This window comes from Tenrec ecaudatus, chromosome 1, assembly GCF_050624435.1.
Source record: "Tenrec ecaudatus isolate mTenEca1 chromosome 1, mTenEca1.hap1, whole genome shotgun sequence".
In the NCBI taxonomy this organism is placed as follows: Eukaryota; Metazoa; Chordata; class Mammalia; order Afrosoricida; family Tenrecidae; genus Tenrec; species Tenrec ecaudatus.
In genome coordinates this window covers 100,964,475-100,990,409 of record NC_134530.1, presented here as the reverse complement: position 1 = coordinate 100,990,409, position 25,935 = coordinate 100,964,475, and the positions used below count along the sequence as shown (strand labels likewise).

Here is a 25,935-nt window from a genome sequence, read left to right as displayed (position 1 = left end):
CAGTCGTGAAGAACATTACGGCACTGCTGTGCCTTTTCCTCGATGCACCCTTCAGTATCAGCAATGTGTGTGGCTCTGACACGGCTTAGAGAGGAAAGCCCCCTGAGATGGTCCGGGTCCATGTGGAGTTGGCTGTGGTGACTGGAAGTCCCCAGATGGGCTGAAACATCTGGAGGCAGCCGGGATTCTCTAAACTGGAACTGTTATTGGCATCGAAGGCCTTGTTAGTACACAATCCCCAGCTAACTTCTTGGCCTTACTCCACATTCCACGCCCAACCACGATAGCTGCAGCACAGCTACGTTCCTACAATCTGCTACAGATAATTTCTAGGCTTATTGCCAGCCTTTGCCTATCTCTTGCTGCTACCCACAGAAATGGTGTACCCCTTTACCATCCCCGTTACTTAGCTTTTCCATAAGCCTTTCTTTTTTTAAAACCATTTTATTGGGGCTCATATCATAATACATACATACATGTGTCAAGCACATTTGTACATTTGTGGCCATCATCATTTTCTTTTTTTTTAAACATTTTATTAGGGACTCATACAACTCTTATCACAATCCATACATATACATACATCAATTGTGTAAATCACATCTGTACATTCTTTGCCCTAATCATTTTCAAAACATTTGCTCTCCACTTAAGCCCTTTGCAGCAAGTCCTCTTTTTTCCCCTCCCTCCCCGCTCTCCCCTCCCTCATGAGCCCTAGATAATTTATCAATTATTATTTTGTCATATCTTGCCCTATCCGGCGTCTCCCTTCACCCCCTTTTCTGTTGTCTGTCCCCCAGGGAGGAAGTCACATATAGATCCTTGTATGCCTTATGCTACAAGTCTTTAAAAATGTCTTTAAAAATGAAAACCTTCCACTACTAGGGACCTTATATGAGTTTTAAACTTATTTTTTACCTAAACAGGAATATATTCCACCATATCATAGAGGGCAGCATAGAGGAAAGTACTTAATTAAAAAGACATTTAAATTTTAAGGAAGCAGTCCATTATTCCACAATGTACATGACATTGATTTTCAATACAAATGGATAAGAAAAGCTATGAGAATCAGTGTTTTTATTAAAAAATAATAAAAGCTCTACTTTTATTAGTTAACTAATATTAGCTTATTAAATGTTAATAAACTTAATATTCTACTTAAATATTTTTTAATGTAGCTGCTTTAAGTGAATGCAAAGATAAACAAAGCTCCATTTCAAATTGAGATATCCAATCTGAAAATCCATATCTTCCTTTATAAAATCCTCTTTACATTCATTTGAGGATAAAAATGAGAAACATAGTGAGCTAAGATTATATTGGGATTTATAGTATTCTATTAGCAGTAATCCTGGTGGCATAGCGGGCTATACAATGAGCAGTTGATGACAAGGTCTATGGTTCAAACCCATCCACAGGATTAAGGCTGTCTAATCTTGTGAAGATTAAACGTTTTGGAAATCCCAAGTGGTAGTTCTACACTGTCATATAGGATCACTATTAGAATTGGCTTGAAGCATTGAGCTTTTAATAGTCTTAGGAACATAAAATTGTCATCTTTATTTCTGTCTTGGGAATTATAAATTGTTCATTTAATCAGGACAGTTAAAAAGAAGCTCTATTAATTTTACTGGAAGCAATATTAAAGTGATGTATACCTTCCAACTATAGAAAACAATCGTGAAAATAAGTATTAGACTGGATAGAGCATTTACAACAAACACTCCACAGATTAGGAAGAGACTTTCTTGGGGTGTAGTAGTTTCTATTGAGTACAGTCTGACCCATGACCACCTCGTTTATAACAGTGCAGAACTATGTTCCCTAGAGTTTTTAGCACCTGCGTTTTAGAAATACTTCATAAGGCTTTTCTTCTAAGATGAATTTGGATGAACTCCAACTTCCAGACTTTCTGCTAAATCTGAGTGTGCTCACTCTTCAACACCCAACGACTCCGCCTGGCATTTACTTACTTGCACATTACTGAATGGTGTGACTATCATTTCCACTCCCACCCACCGTGTGGAACTGGCCCTGTGAGTCGCCGCGGTTCTTTATCAGAGTAGAAAAGCCCTCTTTCTCCCTTGGACTTGCTGGCAGTGTTGAGCTGCTGACCTTCCGTTTAGCAATCCAATGCATACCCACTATGCCGGCAGGGGCACTATCTCAAAACCAGTTTGTGACTACCTAAGTACTTAGTGATGCATTTCTGTCAGACAAACCTTATTCAGGAGTAAGCAATGTACAATGCTCTTCATGTGTAAGGACATCTTCAACACCACATTGGCATCAAAACGCTTCAATTGGTCAATACTGAAATTTTACAGATGATTATAAGTTCTTTGTTTTGTTTTCAGTTACATGGATACCTCTGTTTAATAAAAATCCATGAAATATATTTTCTAGAATATGGTGCAGCTACATAGTTGGATTTTTTCTAATGTATGCTGGACTTTTTGCCGTTTATTTTTTGGGAAGCATTCCTATTATTCTAAGAAAATATTCTTTTTTCAGCTGTACATTATTATTTGTTTTTTCAGATTAAAACCAATGGGACATTATACAAACACATTGCTGTTTGCTCTTGAAGATCACTGTCATATTATAATTCCAAAGATAGTTTTTCTCCCTGATGGATTAGTCCAGATGTGTCCCAAACCTGTGCCAAATCAGAGAAAGGTTAAAGATCATGTAATTTCTGTGTTGGACCCTCTGTCAAGTCATGTTTACTGTCACCAAAAGGTTAGGCTCTAGAAGAAAGGACTCAGGTTGATGAATAGCGCAGGACGTATGTCAGGGACATCGGCGAGATGACACGCACCTGTTTTCGACTGTGATAAGCCTCTCAGATTTTGCCCTGTCACTTTCAGTTTTTCAAAAGCACATTGCTTTTTGGTCTGGATCCTGAACATGCTGTAAGGTGTGCTGGCACCTTAGAAACAAATAACTCATTACTATGTTTCCTGCCAGTTCGTCGAAGCTGTGGGCCTTTCCTTTTGTTGCTATAGCTGCCTCACTTCACTGGGCATTACCTGCTTCAAGCCTCTTTCAACAAACAGCTATAATTATTTTGCACTTTTAACAAAAATATGGTAATGGTTAAAATAAATTAGAAAACTAGAAATAGTAAAGTTGATTTTAACATTATTGTATACATATAAATGTGTTCAAATAAAGAGGTTTTTTAAATGCCAAACTAAAATATAATCACTCTTTCATCTTTTCATACCTTGGTTAAATTTTTCAAGATAAGAAGGGTACAAGAACTACAATGTGAATAGGTTTGAGCTGTTCAGTAGTAAAGTACCCAGAGAAATGGTGACCTCAAAGCTGTGGGGTTCTCTGACATTGCAGGTCTGATGGAGTCCATTAACCACATGATGGGAGAGAAAGAGAGTGGTGATTTCCACCCCACACATACTCTTCAGCAAATCTTAGAGTGACTCAAGATAGTAGCTGGTATTTCTGGCCAGAGATGATGGTTAATTTTTCCAAGAGTGACTACCTGGTGGTACTGTCGTCAGATAACGGCAACTCTCTTTCCCTGTGTTCCAAAGAAACCTAGCTTCTTTCCCATGTCTGTCCTCCACTGCAGTGTCCTGTTTTCTCTTTACCCCTTTTCCTGATCTCAAAAACCCCCCTTTGTCAAATAGTGCATAGATACCACCATGTTTATTTATTTAAGCTTTGGCCTTTATCTTGCACTCAGGAGACTGTAAGCCATTCCAAAGGATGGTTTATTCACCAATTCTCAGTCTCGGGCACAGCTCCAGGAGTCAGGTAGCCTCTAACTGGAGAAGAGGTCCTGAGCCAGGATCATGTGGAGAAAGGAATCGAAATTGAAAGGGAAACGTGAACAACATGAAATTCCATTATGAAGCAGGAAGATGGTTAGACTAAGGGATTTGGAATGAGTGGAGAAACAGGATATTCAGAAGGTATGAGGGACACAGAGCATGAAAGTATGGAGGAAGATATTCCAAGTCATGTACTCTTTTTTTTTAACAATTTATTGGGGCTCATACAATTCTTATCACAGTTCATACATATACATACATCAATTGTATAAAGCACATCTGTACAGTCTTTGCCCTAATCATTTTTTTCTCCTCTTTTCTTTTTTTATATTTTATTAGGGACTCATACAACTCTTATCACAATCCATACATCAATTGTATAAAGCACATCCATACATTCCCTGCCCCAATCATTCTCAAGGCATTTGCTCTCCACTTAAGCCCCTTGCATCAGATCCTCTTTTTTTTTCCCCTCCCTCCCCTTTCCCCCCTCCCTCATGTGCCCTTGGTAATTTATATATCGTTATTTTGTCATATCTTGCCCTATCTGTAGTCTCCCTTCCCCCCTTCTCTGCTGTCCCTCTCCCAGGGAAGAGGTCACATGTGGATCTTTGTAATCAGTTCCCCCTTTCCAACCCACTCACCCTCCACTCTCTTTGTCCAGGGAAAGCACAGCTCAGTCTCTGGGATTTGAGGATGGGTTTAATACTGAAGACCACTCCTTTGCTGCTCAGAAAGGAGGAGAAAAATGTCACTGCTAAGTTGAAAACTAATCTCAAGCACTCCAGCAAGAATTTTCATACTAGTTTCTTTGACTCCGTGGACAAAGTCTTACCACTACATGCGTGGCTCTCCAACAGGGTTCCCAGACCAGCAGTTTCAGCATTGTTTGGGAAGATGCTAGACCTCATCAGAGACCTACTGACCAGAAAGTCTAGGCTCTCACCCCACAATATCTGTATTATTAAGCCCTTGAAGTGATTGCGAGGTACACTAAGAAATAATTAGTGTGTGGCAACCACTGTACTGTGTTGTTGTGAGGTGCCATTGAGCAGGTTCTGACCCATAGAGAACTAAGCACAAAAAAGAAACACTGTCCAGTGCTTCACCAGCCATACAATTGTCTTTGTGTTTGAGCCTATTGTTGTATCCTCTGGGTCAATCCATCCCCTTGAAGACCTTCCTCTCCTTCGCTGTACCCCTACTTTAATACGCCTGTGCTTTTCCAGGGACTGGTCTCTCCTGAAAACCTGTCTAAATATGTAAGAGGAACTCTGACCACCGTCGCCTCTAAGGAACACTCTGCTATAAACTACCGACACCATCTGTTGCTTCTTCTGTCAGACAGAATAATAGTATTAACTCCCAAATAAGAGTAGCACATAATAAACAAGATTAATAGACCATTAAATTGAATATTAAAACAATTGTTTGATATTTTCCTTTGAATCCTAATAATATTTTTGGTATCAACTTCCTGGTACGAGGGACAAGACCCTCTTTTAATTATCTCAGTACCTTGAGAATCTTGGAGTTGTCCATATTTGATCTTAGACCTGTGTTTCTCCAAATCCCATGCCTATTTTTTAATCGACATTATTTCTGGGAGCTTATTGTATACTCCAGTACTTAGCCAAAAGGGGAAGCAGCACTTTTTGGCTATTATACCCTAAATTCCTAGTAGATTGATTTGAACAATTCTGGCACAACTCTGAGTAGCTAAATCACATTGCTTTACTCTTTTGAGAATGATTAATGTTCTTCAGTATCTGACACCTGCAAGCGCAGACACAGCTCTGGAGTGACAGTAGAGGTCTAGGAGTGTTCTTCTCTAATATGGTTTCCTCAGCGGGATTGGAAAATTGTGCCATAAAGATAAACCACATAACTGCTTGAAAAATATTTATTCAAAAGAAAATAAAAAGTATACTTCTTGATAAAAATAGCTATATATTTATACATTAATACCAAACCAAGTACCATTTGAAGCAAAACTTTCAAAAAATAGGAATACATAAACACAGATTTGTAAATGTTGAAATTTGACTAAATTCTCTTCTTTAATTATACTTTTATAGAATAGATATATTATGTCCAAACTAATGGAAAATTATTTATTAATCAGGTCAATGATATGTTCCATGTGGTGATTAAATAAATTTTGAAATACTATTAACACTATTTAATAATATAAAAATGACGTGTCTTGTATTCCTGCCTACAGATTGCTTTACAGAGCTGTGTTCTGTCATCCTGTACATCAATATAATACCACTAAGCAGAAACAGTGGTTCAGAAAGAGGAAACACTAATGTAGTATGCCTCTGTAACAGAAAGAGAGGCAGTAATAACTTACTTCTGAACCAATCTTTATGCCAATATTCATACCAACTTGTAACTAACCCTGGAAAATCAGCAGCTGACTCATTGCAACTGCATGTACTGTGGCCATAGTACATAGCCTATGAAGAAGATCCATGAACTAACTACAAGCTTTTCTTTCTTGTTGTGTTTTGCTTTTGTCAGTGTTTTGTTGTTGTTGTTTTATTGTATATTGTTGCTTGGTTTTGCTCTCTCTTGTTTTTGTGCAGGTCTGTCTAAATAAGATAGGCTGGATGAACAAACTGGAGGAGAAAACAATGGGATCAACAGTTCTGGGGGACATGGGTTAGGGGGAGGTGGAGGGAAAGGAAGTGGTGTTAATAAAACCAAGGGATAAGGGAACAACAAGGGATCTAAATTGGTGGTGAGGTGGGAGTGGCAGGCCTGGTAGGGAATGATCAAGGGTAAGGTTACGTAAAGAAGAGGTATAGCTGTAACCCAGGTGGGGATGGAGCATGATAGTGGGGCAGGAGGAAAGTCAAGAGAATTAGAGGAAAGATCTGGGAGGCAAAGGGCATTTCTAGAGGTCTAGATAAAGGCATGTACATATGCAAATATATTTATATATGAGGATGGGGAAATAGATCTATGTGCCGATATTTATAGGTTTAGTAGTAAGGTAGCAGAAGGACATTGGGTCTCAACTCATGTACTCCCTTAATGCAAGAACAATTTTTCTATTGAATAAGCATTCTATGATACTCACCTTCCTGACACAACTGCTGAAGACAAAGGGAGTGAATAAGCAAATGTAGTGAAGAAAGATGATGGTGTCTGCCTATCAAAAGACATAGCGTCTGGGGTCTTAAAAGCTTGATGATAAACAAGCAGTCATCTAGCTCAGAAGCAACAAAGCCCACATGGAAGAAGCATACCAGCCTGTGTGATCACGAGATGCTAAAGGGATCAGTTATCAGGCATCAAAGGACAAAAAATCATAACATTGTGTGCTCACCTCCATGATATGATCGCTGATGACGAAAGGGTGCATAAGCAAATGTGGCGAAGAAAGTTGATGGTGCCTGGCTATCAAAAGGTATAGGGTCTGGGGTCTTAAAGGCGTGATGAGAAAAAGGCGGTCATCTAGTTCAGAAGCAACAACTCCCACATGGAACAAGCACACCAGCCTATGTGATCACGAGGTGTCGAAGGGATCAGGTTTAAGGCATCATCAGAGCAAAAAAAATCTTACCATAGTGAATGAGGGGTGGGGGGAGTGCAGAGTGGAGACCCAAAGCCCATTTGGCGGCCACTGGAAATCCTCTTGCAGAGGGATCTAGGGGAGGAGACGAGCCAGTGAAAGTGTGGTGTAGCACCGATGAAGAGTATGGCTTTCCTCTAGTTTTTAAGTGTTTCCTCACCCAACCCCCATCCCCACTCTCATGATCCGAATTCTACCTTGCAAATCTGGCTAGACCAGAGGATGTACACTGGTGCATATGGGAGCTGGGGGCACAGGGAACCCATAGCAGCGATCCCTTTTAGGACCAGTGGTGTGAGTGGCGGTCCTGGGAGGGTAGAGGGCGAGTGGGTTGGAAAGAGGGAACCAATTACAAGGATCTCCATGTGACCTCCTCCCTGGGGAATGGACAATAGAAAAGTGGGTGAAGGGAGATATCAGACAGGGAAAGATATGACAAAATAATAATTTATACATTAACAAGGGCTAATGAGGGAGTGGGGAGCCGGGAGGGAGGGGAAAAATGAGGACCTGATACCAAGGGCTTAAGTGAAGAGCAAATGTTTTGAGAATAACGAGGGCAATGAATGTACAGATGTGCTTTACACAATTGATGTATGTATGGATTGTGATAATAGTTGTGTGAGCCCCCTTTAAAATGATTTTTAAAAAGATTATAACGATGAAACCTACAACTTTCTTCTAGTTCGTAAATGCTTCCTCCCCTCCACTATCAAGATCCTAATTCTAACTTACAAATCCAACTAGACCAGAGAATGTACACTGGTACAGATAGGAACTGGAAACACAGGGAATCCAGGACAGATGATCCCTTCAGGACCAGTGCTGAGAGTGACAATACCTAGAGGGTAGAGGGAGGGTGAGGTAGAAAGGGGTAACTGATTACAAGTTTGTACATATAACGTCCTCCCTGGGGGATGGACAAAAGAAAAGTGGGTGAAGGGAGACACCCGACATTGTAAGATATGACAGAATAATGATAATTTATAAATTATCATTTTCCGGGACCTTATTTCAAGATGGAGGGGGAAGCAAAGAGAGAGGGGGGAACTTAGGAGTTTATATCAAGGTCTCAAGTAGAGTGCAAATGCTTTGAGAGTGATCATAGCAAAGGGTGTACAAATGTGCTTGACACAATGGATGTATGTATGGATTGTGATGAGAGTTGTATGAGCCCCCATTTAAATGATTTAAAAATATTTATAGTTTGTTTGTTTGTTTTTAATGTTGTGTGGTGATTTTTAGTAGATCATTAGGCCTTTTCCCCAGTTTTTTTTTCTGTCTGGAAACTTCACTAAAACCTCAAAATGCTAACGTGAAATGATGGAGGATGTTGGCTATACATATAGACCATATGCACATATAGTACATATAGACTTACATATAGACAAGGAATCAAAACCAATAATATCTCTTCTTTAAAGCATATCAGCCATAAACGATGAGTAAGTAGACTGAATACCAAGAGGAGAGAAGCTACTATGAAGTGATATGTAGCTAATTTTATAAAATGGTCATTCTAGCCATCGCTTCCATTTTGTGATGTAGTGTAAAATCTAGCCTCCAAATTTCAGAGAGAATTATCTGTTATGCTAATGAGACATGATTGTGGTAGGATATATGTTGAGTCCCCACCTTACTGCAGGGTATGATACAAGTCTCCAGCCGTTGTTTCCCTGGAGGGATGGTTTACAGATTTGCCATAAATCAAAAGGCAAAAAACATACCTCCAACCAAACCCGGATGTGAACAGGATCCCCTGTGTGATCCCTGCTTTCTGATTAGGCATTCACAGGCGAGGTCTGAGTCACTGCTGATGAATATCAGTGAGATGCTAGATCAGTAAGATTGTGCCACAGGAGAGTGCTTGCCAGCACTCAGGCAGGCATCATGACGTGGGTCTCAGCATGCCTTTTATTTAAGGAAGCAAAGGACACCTACCTACTTCCCGTTACAGTCTTTTTAGGGGGAGGGAAGGGTCTGTGCCTGCACTGTACAACTTTGGCAAAGTTGGTCTCTTGCATGCATCCTTCATTTGTTGCATCTCTGCCTAGCCTCCAGTTCTTCGTATTTGACTTTCAGCCTATCACCTGACCTGATTCACCAGCCTCCACAGCCTAGTATGTGAGAAGCATCTTTCAGATGGATATTTGGACTTTAGCATCGGGACTTAACAAGCTTCAACCACATGAGCCATTTCTGTTATGTTTCCTAACATCTGTGAGGGGTTGTATCACATTTCATCACCCTGAAACTTAACATGAGGAAATAATCTGGGGTGGGGGAGGAGGAGCTGTCGTTGTTATAAGGGATAATGGAGAGGTATAACACTTTAGAAAGGTGAGATATTTGGGACAACTTTAATTTCCTTCTCATTGAGACCACTCTTCTTTTAAATTTCCTAAAATAACTTATGTTTGCAGGGACCATAATTCAGAAAACAATATTCTCAGGAAATAAGGCTCACTGATACTAGATAGGAAATTGTCTTTTCTTTTGTTATCCATGCACTTTAGGCATCTAGGATCTGCAACCTTTCCCTCGTGTGGCTCCGCTACTTTCTTTCTCGACACACTTCCAACCATTCATTTAATCAACTCTGTACCTTGGCTCAGTCACTGAGTCAAGTCACCTGATAGCAGTGGGTTTGGATTGATTTTGATTGTGCTGAGCTATATAGATTTTGCTAGCCAGAGTTTGAATCCTGATACCATCTCAATTAATCCTAAGTTATATAAGTTATATAACTTCCTCTCTAAGCCCCGGGTCTCCCTGTGGCAACTGAAGATAATAGTAACCAAAGTCAATCGTAGCATATACCTCATAGGGTTATTTCAATGATTAAGTCACGTAGCGGAGAACTCATTGCATAGTGCTTGTCACATAGCAAGAGCCCAGAAAATGTTAGCTATTGTTAGTATGTTTTATTCTTAGTGATATATGTATTATTCTTTCTCATATTCTCTTTTATCCTCTTCCTAGTGCCTAAAGGTCAGCAGCTCAAACTCACAAACTTCCCTGACATAGAGAGATGTGAGAGTCTGCCCCTGACGATTGACAGCCTCGAAGCCTCTGAGACAGTTCTGTTGTAGCCCATGCGGTTCCTGAGGGTGTGGTACTTGCAGAATCCCTGTCAACTTGAGGATTGAGAAAGAAGGGATGGAATTCAGTTTGCCCATCAGGTCACAGCTTGATGACCTCATTTGGAGACTGATAGAGATAAATAGCTCGTTAGAGGCCAGACACACCTCTCTCTGCCTTCCCCTTTCCTGCTGTTGAGACACCAAAGAACTAGAGGAACCACGTGGAGACCTGCACCAGCGCTGAGATGTTTCCATGGCCACTGGATCCACCTGTGATCTCCCTGCATTCAGCATCTTTGCATGTGCTGCATGAGTCTTATCAGACATATGGACTAATATTGAACTTATGGACGATCTGAACTGGGCTTGGATGTTTTATTGATGCATAATTACTTCTTAATATAAAGTTCCCTCACACATAAGAGTGTCAATGAATTTGTTTCTCTAGTCAACCCAATCTAACACAGAATAAGAACTTGATTTAGGATTTCATCACTATTACCTTCAATACTATTTGCCAGAAGTATCATAGCTGCCGTGTGTTTACTAATATAGATGTATTGTTCCTGTCATTAGATGCACAGGGTGGGGGTAAATGCATAAAGTAAAGAGAGACAAAGCTTTACATGCATAGTTAGAATTTATGGTACTCAAGAGAAATAAAAATACTTCGGGGAGGAGTGAGTTGTAATAGCGAGAGAAGGCTAACTTATGGTGTTCTGAGACACCCCTCTATGGAGGAGACATGTCTGCCAAGGCCTAAATAGATTCCAAACCAAAATCAGAACTCGTTGCTATTATAATTCTGACTCATTGAACACTATATAGGATTTCTGAGACTATAAATCTTTATAGGAACATATGGCTTCAACTTGCTCTTGCAAAGAGACTGGAGAGTCTATCTGAGCCGCTGACTTTGCCGTTCGTACCTCAGCATCCAGCATCATCCAAGGTGCGCAGGAAAGGCAGACAGATGAACAATAAAAGGTCCCGGAGGAGTCCAGCAGCGAAAGGAAATTTTAAAAGTAGAATCTGATGTAGAGTTGTGAGTCCGCAGCCATGCAGGCTCCATAGTTGAATCTCTTTTGCAATATCTACTTCCAGCACTTATTCTTTAAAGGACCAGGCATTGGTTGTTGATTTCATAGATTATACTTTTCTTTCTTTATTATCTTGAACCATTAGAAATTGTTGTAGCCAATTCTGTTATATCTAATGTATACAGGACACCATACCCAGCACAACAAAAGAAAGATAAATACACCAAACATCAAATTACAATGTTAAAATCTTCAAATTAAGCACCACTTAAGATTTTAATTTGCTAAAGATGTTTTCATAAATCTGCAGGCTTTGCTCACAGATAGTAATATTTAAATGAAGGAATTAACATAAACTGATAAAAGAAAAAAATATCATGGTGATGTGATGTATCCAGTAAACCAGAACTGTGCAAACTCACCAATTAAATTTGACAAGTCCTTAAAACATTTAATCCCACAGATGCGATATGACAATCCCAAAGCGGGAAGAGAACATAAAATATCACAGTGTGCTCTTTCATTTAGCTGCTCTTTCTTAAGGCTGCACAGTTAAAATTGCATTTAAGGAGTAGACAGAGAAAATTCAGTTAGTTCACAGACATCAGATGCAAAACTGTATCCCTGGGAGGATGCAACTGAAAATCTTTGTATCTTAAACACTTCATATTATGTTGTTTTCATCTCTTCTTGCCATTTTCTTGTTCATGTTAAAATAAGACAACAATATTCAACACACTTCAATGGATTAGAATATTATTCAAATATTTTCCTGGAAATAATTTCCTAAAATGACATTAATGTCATGATTGTATTTTTCTTTCTTTCTTTCCTTCTCTCTCTCTCTCTCTCTCTCTCTCTCTCTCTCTCTCTCTTGTCTTTTTACTACTGGACAATAATATCTGTATTCTAAAAGCTCCTTAATTCCGTCCTAGGGTTAAAACTAAATGTTCTAATAGCAGTGATTTTGCATTCGCTTCAGGTAGACATGGTGTTCAGTACTGTGATTAATTGGGCAAGCATGATTTCTTGTATTTAGAACCCACTTGTAAGTAGAAGTGAGAAATGAATTATGCCAAGAGCCATCAGTTCTATTTTTATTAATAGAGTAGATTACATAGATCATGAAAACAATCTTCTAATTTATAAGAGTCAATCTAATATCTTGTTAAACAAGAGTTATTATTATTAAGCTTAAACTACTGAAGTGTGTTATACCAAAGGGCCACTTCCCACATTGAAGAATACTGCAATGAATATTAGCATAATAACTGTATGCTAATGGGCTTTAGGCAGCCTGATAAGTTATTGATTATCTCAGCTAGTATAATTTATATCAGGAAAAAGTCAGTGCAGTTAGGCCCACCATTTTTGCAACTTGAAATAAACTCCCATGCTCATCAGTCACTTTATTCAGGGCCATGGTAACAGAGAGAAGGCTTTGTCCACAGGTGGATGGGTCTTTTCAGAAAGAAGGAAAGCTTAGCACCTTAAACTCTGGCCCAGAAAAATTTCAACTCCTATTGTGCCTATTAATCTAAACAGTAACTGACATGTCAGATGGAAGAGCAGTCCGCAGCCACTTACCATTGTTCTCTTGCTAATGCAGAGGGTAAAATTATGCTGAATTTTGTATTGTGTTCACTTTTACCAAGATAGACCTGAAATGGAAAAGGATGAAAAGTATATGTGATTATAAAAAGCTATGTTAAAAAACAACAGAAATGTGAACATGGACCAGCCAGTCATATTATTTTAAAGTATTTCTATAAGGAAGATATTTTCCATTTTGAATAATATTTAAACATATGCAAAAATCAGTTTTACAGAGAATTTTCTCCATACACGGTTTTGATCAATGCGGTTTGTTATGTTCACTGGAAATTGGAACCTTTACAACCTGTGCTTTAGCTGACATCTTTCCCCTCACGTCACTGCTTTGTATAATGGGAAGACAAATGCACACTGGGAATTGTAAAAGAGCAATAAAATAACTTTAAATAAAGAGCTATGTAGTTGTGAAATGATGTAGGCATTGTAAATTGGAAAGATTTCATGGCATACCGCTATATCTACTCATTTGAGGAAATGTTTAAAATTTTTCAAAGGGACTTAGTTTCAGGTTTGGGAGGAATGGTTAAGTTTAGAATGACAGTTTGCTAAATGAAGAATACTAAGAGGAAATTAATGTATGCTTGGTGAATTACTCACATTTTAATATCCTTTTCAGGAATATTTAAATTATATATTGTTTTGCCCAAAAGAGGATAAAATTTTAGTCACAGCTACTTATGATAGCTACTTGAATAAAGTCTAACCAGACATAATTTGCTAATTTCAGCTTAGAGGGCCTTACCACATTGTTTTAATGAGAAATGTGTTTGTCTATTATATGCATGGGTATACGGACAGTAACAACCAAAAATGCTCAGAAAATAGATGGATGACCATATATGATTATGGCTGAAATAATAACGTGCTAGTTAGAACAATTGAGTGATGGCTGAGAGTTGGATTTGGGAGTCAGAGTTTTCTTGGTTGAAACATCAGCAGTGTGACCTTAGCCAAAATTTACTTTCCTAAACTTTCTTGTGCTCAGTAATAAACTGGAAATAATTTCAGCCTCTAACTCATATAGTGTTTTTTTAAGAACAAAAGAAAGCAATACATGAACCCTGTTTTAACAAAAGACACCTAGTGTGAATTAAGCCTATAATTATATTAGAGTTATCCAGTCATCTTACTTAATTGTCTAGTGGACAAGGATACTTAAATTACTCATATTTAATTATAATCAACCATGCTATTAAAGCCATATAAATAAGAGTAAGTGAGCCCTATGAACGAGGGTCCTACAATCAGGCTGCATTTCGAGATGGCGATTACAGTTAGTTGCCCCTGAGTCAGCTGTAACACATGGAGATAGATATAACAGAATGAAATGTGTCTGTAATTTTAACATCTTCATGATTGTTGATGTATGTTTCTGGCTAGTGCGCCCATCCAAATCATTGAAGCTTTCTCTCCAGGTTGTTGACCCTCTACTTTATTAAGATGATGTCCTGTTATAGTGACTGACCCTACCTGGGGATGTGTCCAAAGTAAGCAAGGCAAAGTCTCCCTGTCCATGCGGCAAGAAGCAGTATGGTTACATTTCCCATTAGACTGATTTTAATTGTTTGTGGTTTGACAGCCCAAGGTATACTCAAAATTCTTCATGAAAACTACAATTTAAACTCCAGTGTTTTCTCTCCTCCCTATTATATTCTCCAACTTTACACAATGATCAGAAGATTGGAAGGATAATGGCTTATTTCAGATTAGCCCTAGTCATAAAATGAAAGCTATCGTTTTAAAAATGGTAAGGCATTCTTTTTCAGTAGGTATGTCCAATGCAAGACAGCATTGATTTCTTGACTGCTACATTCATGGCCATTTATTGTTGATCCAAGTAGGATAAAAGCATTGGTGATCTTACTTTCTTTTCCATTTATAATGTTTCATTTGTGACGATTAGTGTTTTCTTCACACCCAGGTGTACTTCAGACTAAGCAAATTTGTATCATCTAAATATTGTAGGTTGCTTACAAGTCTTATTCCAACCTTGATGCCAAATTCTTCTTCTCAGTGCAGTGTAGTGCTCAATTTGTTCAGTTTTCAGATAGAACAAGTATGGTGAAAGGACCCCTCTCTACCACCCACCTTTCCCACCTCTGAAGCATACAGACCTCCCCTTATGCGATTGGAATAACTCCTTTAAAGCTCATCAATGTACAGTTTTTCACATGAACACAATTAATTCTTCTGAAATTCATATTCTTCACACTGTCACTCACAAGTGCACAGTTGACTTGGATTTCAGAAGAGAATCTGAAAGTTGCCCTTAAGCAGACAGTCGAAATCTAAACAGAAGATTTCAAAATAGGGATCAAAAAGGCAAAGTAAAGTAGTGTAATAAAGTGTGCTGAAGGCAACAGAAAACAACTGTCTTCTTGAAGACACCAACAGGGAACTTCTAAATAAATAAATTCAGAAGACAACATCATTGATACTGTCAGATGCACCTTGGCTCAATAACAAGAATTCCAAAAAGGTGTTTACTTTTTTTTTTTTATCAACCACTATAAGACATGAGATTGTTTGGATGGGTGATTACTGGTAGGTAATCCCCTTCAATCGAGGAGACCTATGTTTAATTCTCACCAGTGCACCTCAGGTACAGCTATTACTCAGCTGTTAGTGTAGGGATTTTTTGTTACTATAAAGCTGCATGTATTTCAGTGAAGCTTCCAGACTAAGACAAACTAGGCAGAAAGACCTTGTGTGCTACTTAGGAAAATCATCCAAATGACAATCTCATGGATCACAATGGTCAACTCTGGTTGCACATGGGTGCACCAGAACCTGAGGCCAACTCCGTCACACATAAAAACAATACCATCTAGCAAATACAAAATTGGAGTCCTCTTGCTTACATGAGAATATTGGATTTTTGTACCTAACTCCTTACATTGGTGCATCAGTGGCACAACAATTAAGTGTTTGGGCTGCAAGCTCGGAGTTTCACACGTATCCACTCAGTGGCTGTTCAGAAGGAAACTATGGAATTCTGATTCCACAGAACTTACACCCGTTGTCATGCCAGCTACATTCTGTTAGTTGGGGTTGCTATGAGTTGGATTTTAGTTAGGGGCACATTAATGACAAAAACAAATAGTCACAAAGTTAGTTGTTTGGGAACATAGATTAGATAATAGATGATTAATCTGTGACTACTTAGAAAACTCTAAACCATGAGTATTTTTAAAACCTTGCTACAAATTCCCATTTTCACTAGTATTTCTCCTTTCCACAGAGACATTATTCCCAAAGTTGACTCTTATTATTTTGCAAAAATATATGTACACAGGGGCCACAAAAATTTTATGGAAAATTTTATTACCTTTTAATTCCCTTTTTCTCATGTGCTTTCTGAAGTCCTCACGTGTAGTATCTTTCTCCTCAACTCTATTCCCACTCCTAGAAAATCTCCTGCCAGACCTATTTCGGCAATAGGATGATAGTTACATGCCCTCTCATTTTTCTCAGATAACGTTGCTGATTCTCTTTATAAAGCTCCCCCCCCAGCAAACACCGCAGGACACTATTTGCAACTTGATTCTCATATCTGTCAGGCAGCATAAGTCAGCAGTGTCAATACACCATGGCTTTAGTCAAAATTAAACTGGCAGAAGAACATAAGATAGGAAACTGTGGAATTGGTGGATTCTATCAAAATTGTTTTTGTGACAGCATTTGAACTTTGTATCTTTGCAACTTATAGTTGTTTCTCTTTCAAATATGATGAAATAGAAGTTTAGAATAGGAAAGAAATCAGTAAAGTATAAGGAATAATATTCAGCACTTCTGGGCCTTACAGGGTCCTAGAATACCTATTCTCTACGTTAGTAACTGAGCTAGTTATTGCAACACATAACTTCCTTTCACAAATGGAGAGATATCATGTAAATATAACCCAAGAGTTGTTGAGTATAATTTGTAATTACATACTTACAAGCAAATTATTTTAACACTGGCCCCAATACATACAATTTTAGAAATTTGAACTCTTCCACTAGGTTTTGATCCCACAAATATAAAATCACTGCATCTATCCATAACAATGACAACATTTCTCTAAGGTTATTTATCCTGCTTAATGCTAGATAACATAGTTCTATTTTGTGTAAATGCATTAATTAATCTATATTTGTTGTCTTCTATTCTCCTGTGATAAGATAATTATTAATTCAGTGGGGATTTGATAGCCACAGAAAAGGAGAAGAAGAAATATAAGGCCATGAAATAACTTTTTGAATTGTTATGAAAGCTTTTTCAGATTAGCAGGTTTTTCAAAAAGCAGAAATTAGTGAGAACTTAATTCCATGAAATTTATATTTATCAATGAAGAAATTTGAGGTCTTTAACTACTAGGATCCAAGTGTAAGTATTATTTGTAGGAACTTGGGAGACACTTTTTGTAAACCTTAACCTTCTATTTTATTACAGAAAGATAATAAAAGCAAATATTCTCCAATATTCATGCTCTTGGTTTTTCTTTAGTCTCTGTCGAGTTAAGCAAAATCAGGACTTCCTCACTTCTGGTTTTATGGCTATTAAAAATTACAGTATCATTCTTTGGGCCATTGTTTATCCAAAATAAGTATTGTTAGTAATAAATGAAACAACCTAAATAAAGTTCTTAACAAAGGGACCAGAAAAGTATGGTCCTTAAGTCAAATTCATTCTGCTACCTCCTTTTGTTAAAAGAAGCAGAAGAGAAAAACACTAGTAGTATTGGACCACGGAACCTTCTGGGATGCAGCAGTAGAGGGGAGTAGTCACAACAGAGACATCTTGCCCACAAAACCTAAAATATTTACTAGTCAGTCCTTAGGAGAAAATGTTGCCTGCCATTGCTCGATTGCATTGTCTAATATATTTCTTATCTTCCTCTTCCTCTTTCCCGTCTTTCTTCACTCTCTCCCCAGTGGTCCCGTGGGATAAGCAATGGACTGTTACCAACCAGGCGAGTGTGTTCAACTCACCAGCTGTCCCACGGAGGGTAGATGAGGTCATGTGTCCCCAAGGACGTCCAGTGTTGGAAACCCTATGAGTTGGAATCAATTTGAGCGTGGGTTTGGTTGGAACCATTCCCAAAAGTCTATGCTGTTTGAGTTAAACCACTTCAAAGTGGTCATCTTTTCCATTCTCAAGGGAACCAAATCATGTTCCTTTCCGTGGCTCTTGAATTTAGGAGGGAAATGATATCTGATGACAGGGTGTCAAGGTTTCTCAATGCAATTCTCATGAAACAGCCTTCGCCAACTTAAAGAATGAGAAGTGCATTGTGAAAAATAACATTTGTGGTGCACCTTTTTCTGGGATTTTCCTCACTCATGGTATTTCTAATGTCCTGAGAACTTAATAATACATTCTGTCACCATCCTGTGTACTTCTAGAAACTCTATCAAATTATATTTTTGTGATTCTAAGAAAAAAAGTCATCTTAACTTTCTTACTGGGAGAAACTGGCCTTACAGATCCCCCAACAAGTCACTCTTTCAATTGGGCCTCTCCCTAATATCCAACACCACCTTGAGTAGAACGAAGACAAACATGTTAGTAAGAGAACTTATTATATTCCTCCACTGATTACAAAGATATGTGCAAATACATGTTTTTGAGGATAAACCAGCTTACATATGAACTGGAACCGTAGTAGTGATTGTTTTACTTACCCTTGTACCAAAGAATGAAAAGAGTTGAGGTTGGACACTGAGCAGGAACCAGATCGTGCAAAATATTGTTAGTCATAGATTTATGTTTTAAAGAATAACTGATTATCTGCTTGTCGTTTTACAAAATGGATTTTGGAAAACAATATTGGCATGGAGTCAAATTAGGCATCTTACTGTAGTGTTGAGAAGGAAGCACATGTTAAGAATGCATGTAAAATAACAATAATTTATAAATTACCAGGGGTCATGAGGTGGGAGGGGGTAAAATGAGGAGCTGATACCAAGGGCTCACATAGAAAGTAAATGTTTAGAAAATGATGATGGCAACATATGTACAAATATGCTTGATACAATTGATGTATGGATTGTTATAAGAGCTACAAGAGCTCCAAATAAAGGGATCTTAAAATATATACATATTGTACTCGATTTTGGGAATTAGTTATTATCTAATAATTCCATGTTATTATGCCAAGGACACAGGAATGATCAAGTCTTGTGTTTCCAAGGAAGCTATATTGAAAAGCAACAATGTGCAGTTGGAATTAAGACACTCTATATTTTTAGCAAATCCCTCATATATTAGTCTCATATTTTTATTCATACATTAGTTGTTGAGTGCTTTCTTGTATTCAGACACACTACTAAAGTATAGTGGACACACACCTGAGTACAAGACGAAGATCATGGTGTCATGGGAGACACATAGTGTAGGATTCAGCTGGTTCACACCAGTTCAACATAATGTTACGTACGTTTTTGTGATTTCATCAAACCAGTTGCTAAAATTGCACATGTAATCAGAATTCTCTCTAAGGTGGGCAGATGGGCAGCTGCTCAAAGTGGAAATCGCAGATTTAAATTCCTTGCTCTTTTTTACTGTTCGTCTGTGTGACAACATATTCTAAGTGCCTGTAGTAATGTTCATTCCATCTAGAGATATAAAAAAAATTAGATGGAACTAGGCTTGTGAAATTTACGCATGAAAAAAACTTGTTATACTTCTGATAAAATACTGCATTTTTCTGACTTGTGTTCATTAGGTCAGTAAACAAACATATACTGTAAAGAGAAACAGTGTCAACCAATCAGAGGGTGATGTGCTGTCATTTGATTCACTTTTGTGTTATGCACAAATCCCCATGAGATGTATGTGTGCTTGTATTCCCCAATTGGAAAAACCAATATGAAGCTAGGAAACTGTGGACCAATAAAAATATGCGTCTATACAAAAATATTTTGTAAATTAGTTACTTACATTTAAAAATATATGATTTGTAGAAAATATTTGATTCCTCATGCTTTCGCATGAAAAACTTTTACAAAACATTTTAATGGACTTGAAAAAAAAGAATAATAGATTGTGAACATTTAAAATCAAGTTGTAGCCCATTTCAAGATAGGAATAAATTACAATTTCTTGATTTTATTGGAGTCAGATTACTGGAATATTGAGGAAGGACTAGTTTCATGGAAAGCAGCTGTAGAATAATTCACTAAATCTGACTTTGACTACATCTCAAAGTAACTTCAAACTAATTGAAGATAAATTGAAAATGTAAGGATCATTTCAGAAAATGATTGTTGGTAATAACTGTCCACTCTAATAGGAAGTGCAATTATTTTTCTAACTTTTTATTTTCATTGGTCATGTGTTATTAGCAGGAACAAGATAAATCTAGATATAAAACATCTTTTGTTTAATGTCATTGTTGAGTGATTTGCTTTATATTTATATATTTTAAAGACTGCATTGAAAATAAACCCTGAAGGGAATTGTATATGCAGTGTCAGAGTGTGTTATCATTGGACAATTAAACAAGCATTTAGCTGGACCTTCTTTGATCTGATAGGAAGAGCTGTGATAGTTTGTGTTACAAAGTTTAATATGTTCCTCTTCCTTTTTGCCAATAAAGTTGTAAATAAAGATCGTTAAACATTAATACATAAATTGTTTAAAAGAGAAATGGATCACACAAAGATCAATATTTATGTAATAATAGCTGTAATGGACTTGTATTGGCCAATTTCAATCAGAAAATCCTTTGGTTTACTATTCTGGGAATGACACAATCAAGAGAAATGTTGTTGCATTCATATGCAAAATAAGATATTTCTAGATCTATCTTATAGTACAGTGTTCTCTGTGATATGATTACATCTATCCCCATAATAGGAAATCCAGCCAAATCAACAATTATGCAAGGTTATGCACCAATCATGAAAGCTAATGAGAAAGAAGTTGAAATAATCTACCAATGACTTCAGAGTGAAATTACTCACACATGCAATCAGGATGCACTGGTAATTATTGAAAATTTAAATACAAAAATCAGAAACAAAATAAAAAATAGCAGTTGGACAATGCGGTCTTCATGATAGAAAAAAAAAGCTGGATATTTTGTGTTGGAATTTTGTAAGATCACGACTTTTTCGTAGAAAATACTTTTTTTAAAAAACATTTTATTAGGGACTCATACAACTCTTACCACAATCCATACATATACATGCATCAATTGTATAAAGCACATCTGTACATTCTTTGCCCTAATCATTTTCAAAGCATTTGCTCTCCACTTAAGCCCTTTGCATCAAGTCCTCTTTTTTCCCCTCCCTACCCACTCCCCCCTTCCTCATGAGCCCTTGATAATTTACAAATTATTATTTTGTCATATCTTGCCCTATCCGGCGTCTCCCTTCACCCCCTTTTCTGTTGTCCGTCCCCCAGGGAGGAGGTCACATGTAGATCCTTGTAATCAGTTCCCCCTTTCCAACCCACTCATCCTCTACCCTCCCAGTATCACCCCTCACACACCTGGTCCTGAAGGTATCATCCACCCTGGATTCCCTGTGCCTCCAGCTCCTATCTGCACCAGTGTACAACCTCTGCTCTAATCAGACTTGCAAAGTAGAATTCGGATCATGGTAGTGTGTGTGTGTGTGTGTGTGTGTGTGTGTGTGTGTGTGTGTGTGAGGTGGGCGGTGGAGGAAGCATCTCAGAATTAGAGGAAAGCTGTATTCTTCATCGGTGCTCCGTCGCACCCTGACTGACTCATCTCCTCCTCTAGACTCCTCTGTGAGGGGATCTCCAGTGGCCAACAAATGGGCTTTGGGTCTCCACTCTACACTTCCCCCTTCATTCACTAAGGTAAGTTTTTTTTTTATGCTGCCTTATACCTGATCCCTTTGACACCCCGTGATCGGACAGGCTGGTGTGCTTCTTCCATGTGTGCTTTGTTGCTTCTGAGCTAGATGGCCGCTTGTTCACCTTCAAGCCTTTAAGACCCTAGACACTATCTCTTTTGATAGCTGGGCACCATCAGCTTTCTTCACCACATTAACTTATGCACCCGTTTGTCCTCAGTGATCGTATCATGGAGGTGTACACCCAATGATATGATTTTTTGTTCTTTGATGCCTGATAACTGATCCTTTCTGAACCATGTGATCACACAGGCTGGTGTGTTTTTTAATGTGGGCTTTGTTGCTTCTGAGCTAGATGGCCGCTTGTTTCTCTTCAAGCCTTTAATACCCCAGACACTATCTCTTTTGATAGCCAGGCACCATCAGCTTTCTTCACCACATTTACTTGTTCACACACTTTGGCTTCAGCGGTTGTGTTGGGAGGGTGAGCATCATAGAATACCAATTTAATAGAAGAAAGTATTCATGCATTGAGGGAGTGCTAGAGTAGAGGCTCAAGAACCTTCCGCCACCTTAATACTAAACCTAAAAATAGAGGCACATAGATCTATTTCCCCGTCCATATATATATATATATATTTGCATGTACATGTCTTTGTCTAGACTTCTATAAATACACTTTGCCTCCTAGCTCTTTCCTCTATTTCCCTTGACTTTCCTCCTGCATCACTACCATGCTCTGTCCCCACCTTGGTTACAGCTATACCTCTACGTTAAGTTACCTTACCCTTGATCATTCCCTACCAGGCCTGCCACTCCCACCTCACCACCAAATTGGAACTCATGTTGTTCCCTTGTCCCTGGGTTTAACACCACTTCCTTACCCCCCACCTCCCTCTATCCCAAGTCCCCTCTGAACTTTCGGTCTTGTTGTTTTACCTCCAGATAGTTCATCCAGCCTATCTTATTTAGACAGACCTGTGGAGATAATAACACGCACAAAAACAAGACAGAGGAAAACAAAGCAACAATATACAACAAAACAACAACAACAAACAACTGACAAAGAACAAAAAAAAAAACCATCAAGAAAGAAAAGCTTGTAGTTAGTTCAAGGATCGTTTGTTGGCCTTAAGGAGTGTTTTCCAGTCCAGTCTGTTGGGGCACCACACCCTGACCCCAAAGTCCACGTTCACCATTTCCTGGGGGACCTTGCTGCTCCATTCCCTTGCTGTTCCACTGCACTCCCCCAGTGCTTTGCCTCAGTGTGGTGGGATCAGGTCAGGTGCAATTCCCACACTGTCTCCGGTGCTGTCCCCTGTAGCACCATGGGTCAGTGAGGGGCATCATGTCTCATAGTGGGGCCAGCCATGTTGTCCTCTCTGTGAACTGGCTGCACTAATCAGGAACATCATCCTCATGGCCAGGTGGGCCAGGCTGTGCTCCACTCTCTCCTCCTCCCCCTTCATCTGCACCCATGTGCTCTGATCAGATATGTCCCTCTCCTCGAGCTGCAGAATCAATGTCGTCCTTTGAAACAAATTCTTCTGGGGTGAAGGGCAGGCATCCACTTAATATTTGGTAGTGGGCCCAACCTCCCAGACCTCTCCACTGGTTCCCTGCTCCACGTCGGAATGTTGCATTCACACCTTGAGTCACTGGGCTGAAGTCTGGTCCCTCTTACCCTGTGGAGATGTAAACAATACCTTCCCCTTGGGTGGGTTAGTGCCCCATGCCCCCGCTCCCCTTTTCTTCCTTAAATTCATCATTTGTTTTCTTTCACCTCCTCCCCAGTTGTCTACCATGTGCATCCCTGGATTTGATCTGGTCTCTGCCATACTACACAGTATTCACCCCAAAAGTGTTTGCATTCAATAGCTTAATCTCTATGCTCCTTTTGTATTTTTTTTAGGTACAATGTACTTTTTTGATGGTGCATAACAAGGTTGGGCTCTCTAAGCCCCTCCCCTTCCTTCAGGGGGTTCGGATGTTATATTCTCAATATGTTAAGGGATTGAATGGGGGACAAAGACTTCCCAGCAACTGAGAGCCTTTCTTCCTCTAGTGCTGTTGCTGGGGCTGGTGGTCCAGGGGGGCTCTTACTCCTTGGAGGCCATGTGGACCATGAGGTCTACCTCCCTGTTGCTGTAGCCAAATTCATTGTCATATCAGGAAATGAGCTTGACAAAGTGGTCATTGAGAGCAATGCCAGCCCCAACATCAAAGATGGAAGAGTGGGGTCACTGTTGAAGTCACAGGAGACAACCTGGTCCTCGGTGTAGCCCAGGATGCCCTTTAGGGGTCCATCGGACACCTGCTTCACCACTTTCTTGATGTCATCGTACTTGGCAGCTTTCTCCAGATGGCAGGTGAGATCCACGATGGACACATCGGGGGTGGGGACATGGAATGCCATGCCAGTCAGTTTCCCATTCAGCTCCGGGATAACCTTGCCCACAGCCTTGGCAGCGCCAGTAGATATGTGGATGATGTTCTGGGCAGCCCCATGGCCATCACAGCAGAATTCCCCAGAGGGGCCATCCACGGTCTTTTGGGTGGCAGTGATGGCATGGACTGTGGTCATGAGTCCTTCCACGATGCCAACATTGTCCTGGATGACCTTGGCCAGGGGGGATAAGCAGTTGGTGGTGCAGGAGGCATTGCTGACCATCTTGAGGGAGTTGTCGGACTTCTCGTGGTTCACGCCCATCACAGACTTGGGGCATCGGCAGAAGGGGCAGAAATGATCACCCTTTTGGCACCGCCCTTCAAGTGAGCCCCAGCCATCTCTGTGGTGATGAAGACACCGGTGGACTCCACGACATACTTGGCACCGGCCTTGCCCAACTTGATGTTGGTGGAATCTCGCTCCAGGAAGATGGAGATGGCCTTCCCATTGACGACAAGCTTCCCATTCTCAGTCTTGACAGTGCCGTTAAACTTGCCGTGGGTGGAAGCATACTGGAACATGTAGATCATGTAGTTCAGATCAATGAAGGGGTCATTGTAGTTCAGATCAATGAAGGGGTCATTGATGGCAACAATATCCACTTTACTAGAATTGAAAGCAGCCCTGGTGACCAGGCGCCCAATGCAACCGAATCCATTCACTCCAACCTTCACCATCTTGTCTTGGGGATGCGGCCGGGACTGCACGGGAACAGGAGAAGCGGCTGGCTGTCTACGAGGAGGAGCAGAGAGCTGTATTTTTTAAATTCTTATCTCAGCGGGCTCATGTTGTACTTGTCCTTTTGTGCCTGACTTACCTTGCTTAGCATGATTTCCTCCAGTTCTTCCCATGCCGCTATGTGCCTCATACGTTCATCACTGCTTTTTAGTGATGCGTAGTACTCCCTTGTATGTATATACCACAGTTTTTAATCCAATCGTCAGTTGATGGAAATTTGGGTTGCTTCCAGCTCCTTGCAATTGTGAACTGTGCCGCAATGAACATTGGAGTACAGATGTCTGGCCTTGGTTTGTTTCTTGCCTCTTCTGGGTATATGCCCAGTAAGGAGATTGCTGGGTCATATGGTAACTCTATTTCCATCTGTTTTAGATATTGCCAGATTGTTTTCCATAGTGGCTGTACATACTTACAGGCCTACCAGCAGTGGATGAGAGTTCCTGTCTCCCCACAGTCCCTCAAACACTTGTTGCTTTCTGATTTTCTTAATTGGGCTACTTTTGAGGGTGTCAGGTGGTACCTCATTGTTGTTTTAATTTGCATTTCTCTTATGGCTAAAGATGGGGAACATTTTCTAATATGTTTGTTGGCCATTCGGATTTCTGCCCCCGTGAAACTTCTGTTCAAGTCCTATGCCCACCTCTCAAGTGAGCTATTAGTTTTTTTCTTTTTAGAAGCTAGCAGAGTTTTGTAGATTTTAGTAATAAGGCCTCTGTCTGATGTGTCATTGCTAAAGATGTTTTCACACTCTGTGGACTCATTACTCTCTTGGTGAATTCTTTTGATGTACACAAGTGTTTTATCTTCACTATATCCCA

General features: G+C 39.4%; 1 pseudogene; it reads right to left on the bottom strand.

Moving 5' to 3' along the window:
* Positions 1 to 24,098: 24,098 nt before the first annotated feature.
* LOC142436360 (glyceraldehyde-3-phosphate dehydrogenase-like) lies at positions 24,099 to 25,056 on the bottom strand (annotated as a pseudogene).
* Positions 25,057 to 25,935: the final 879 nt, after the last annotated feature.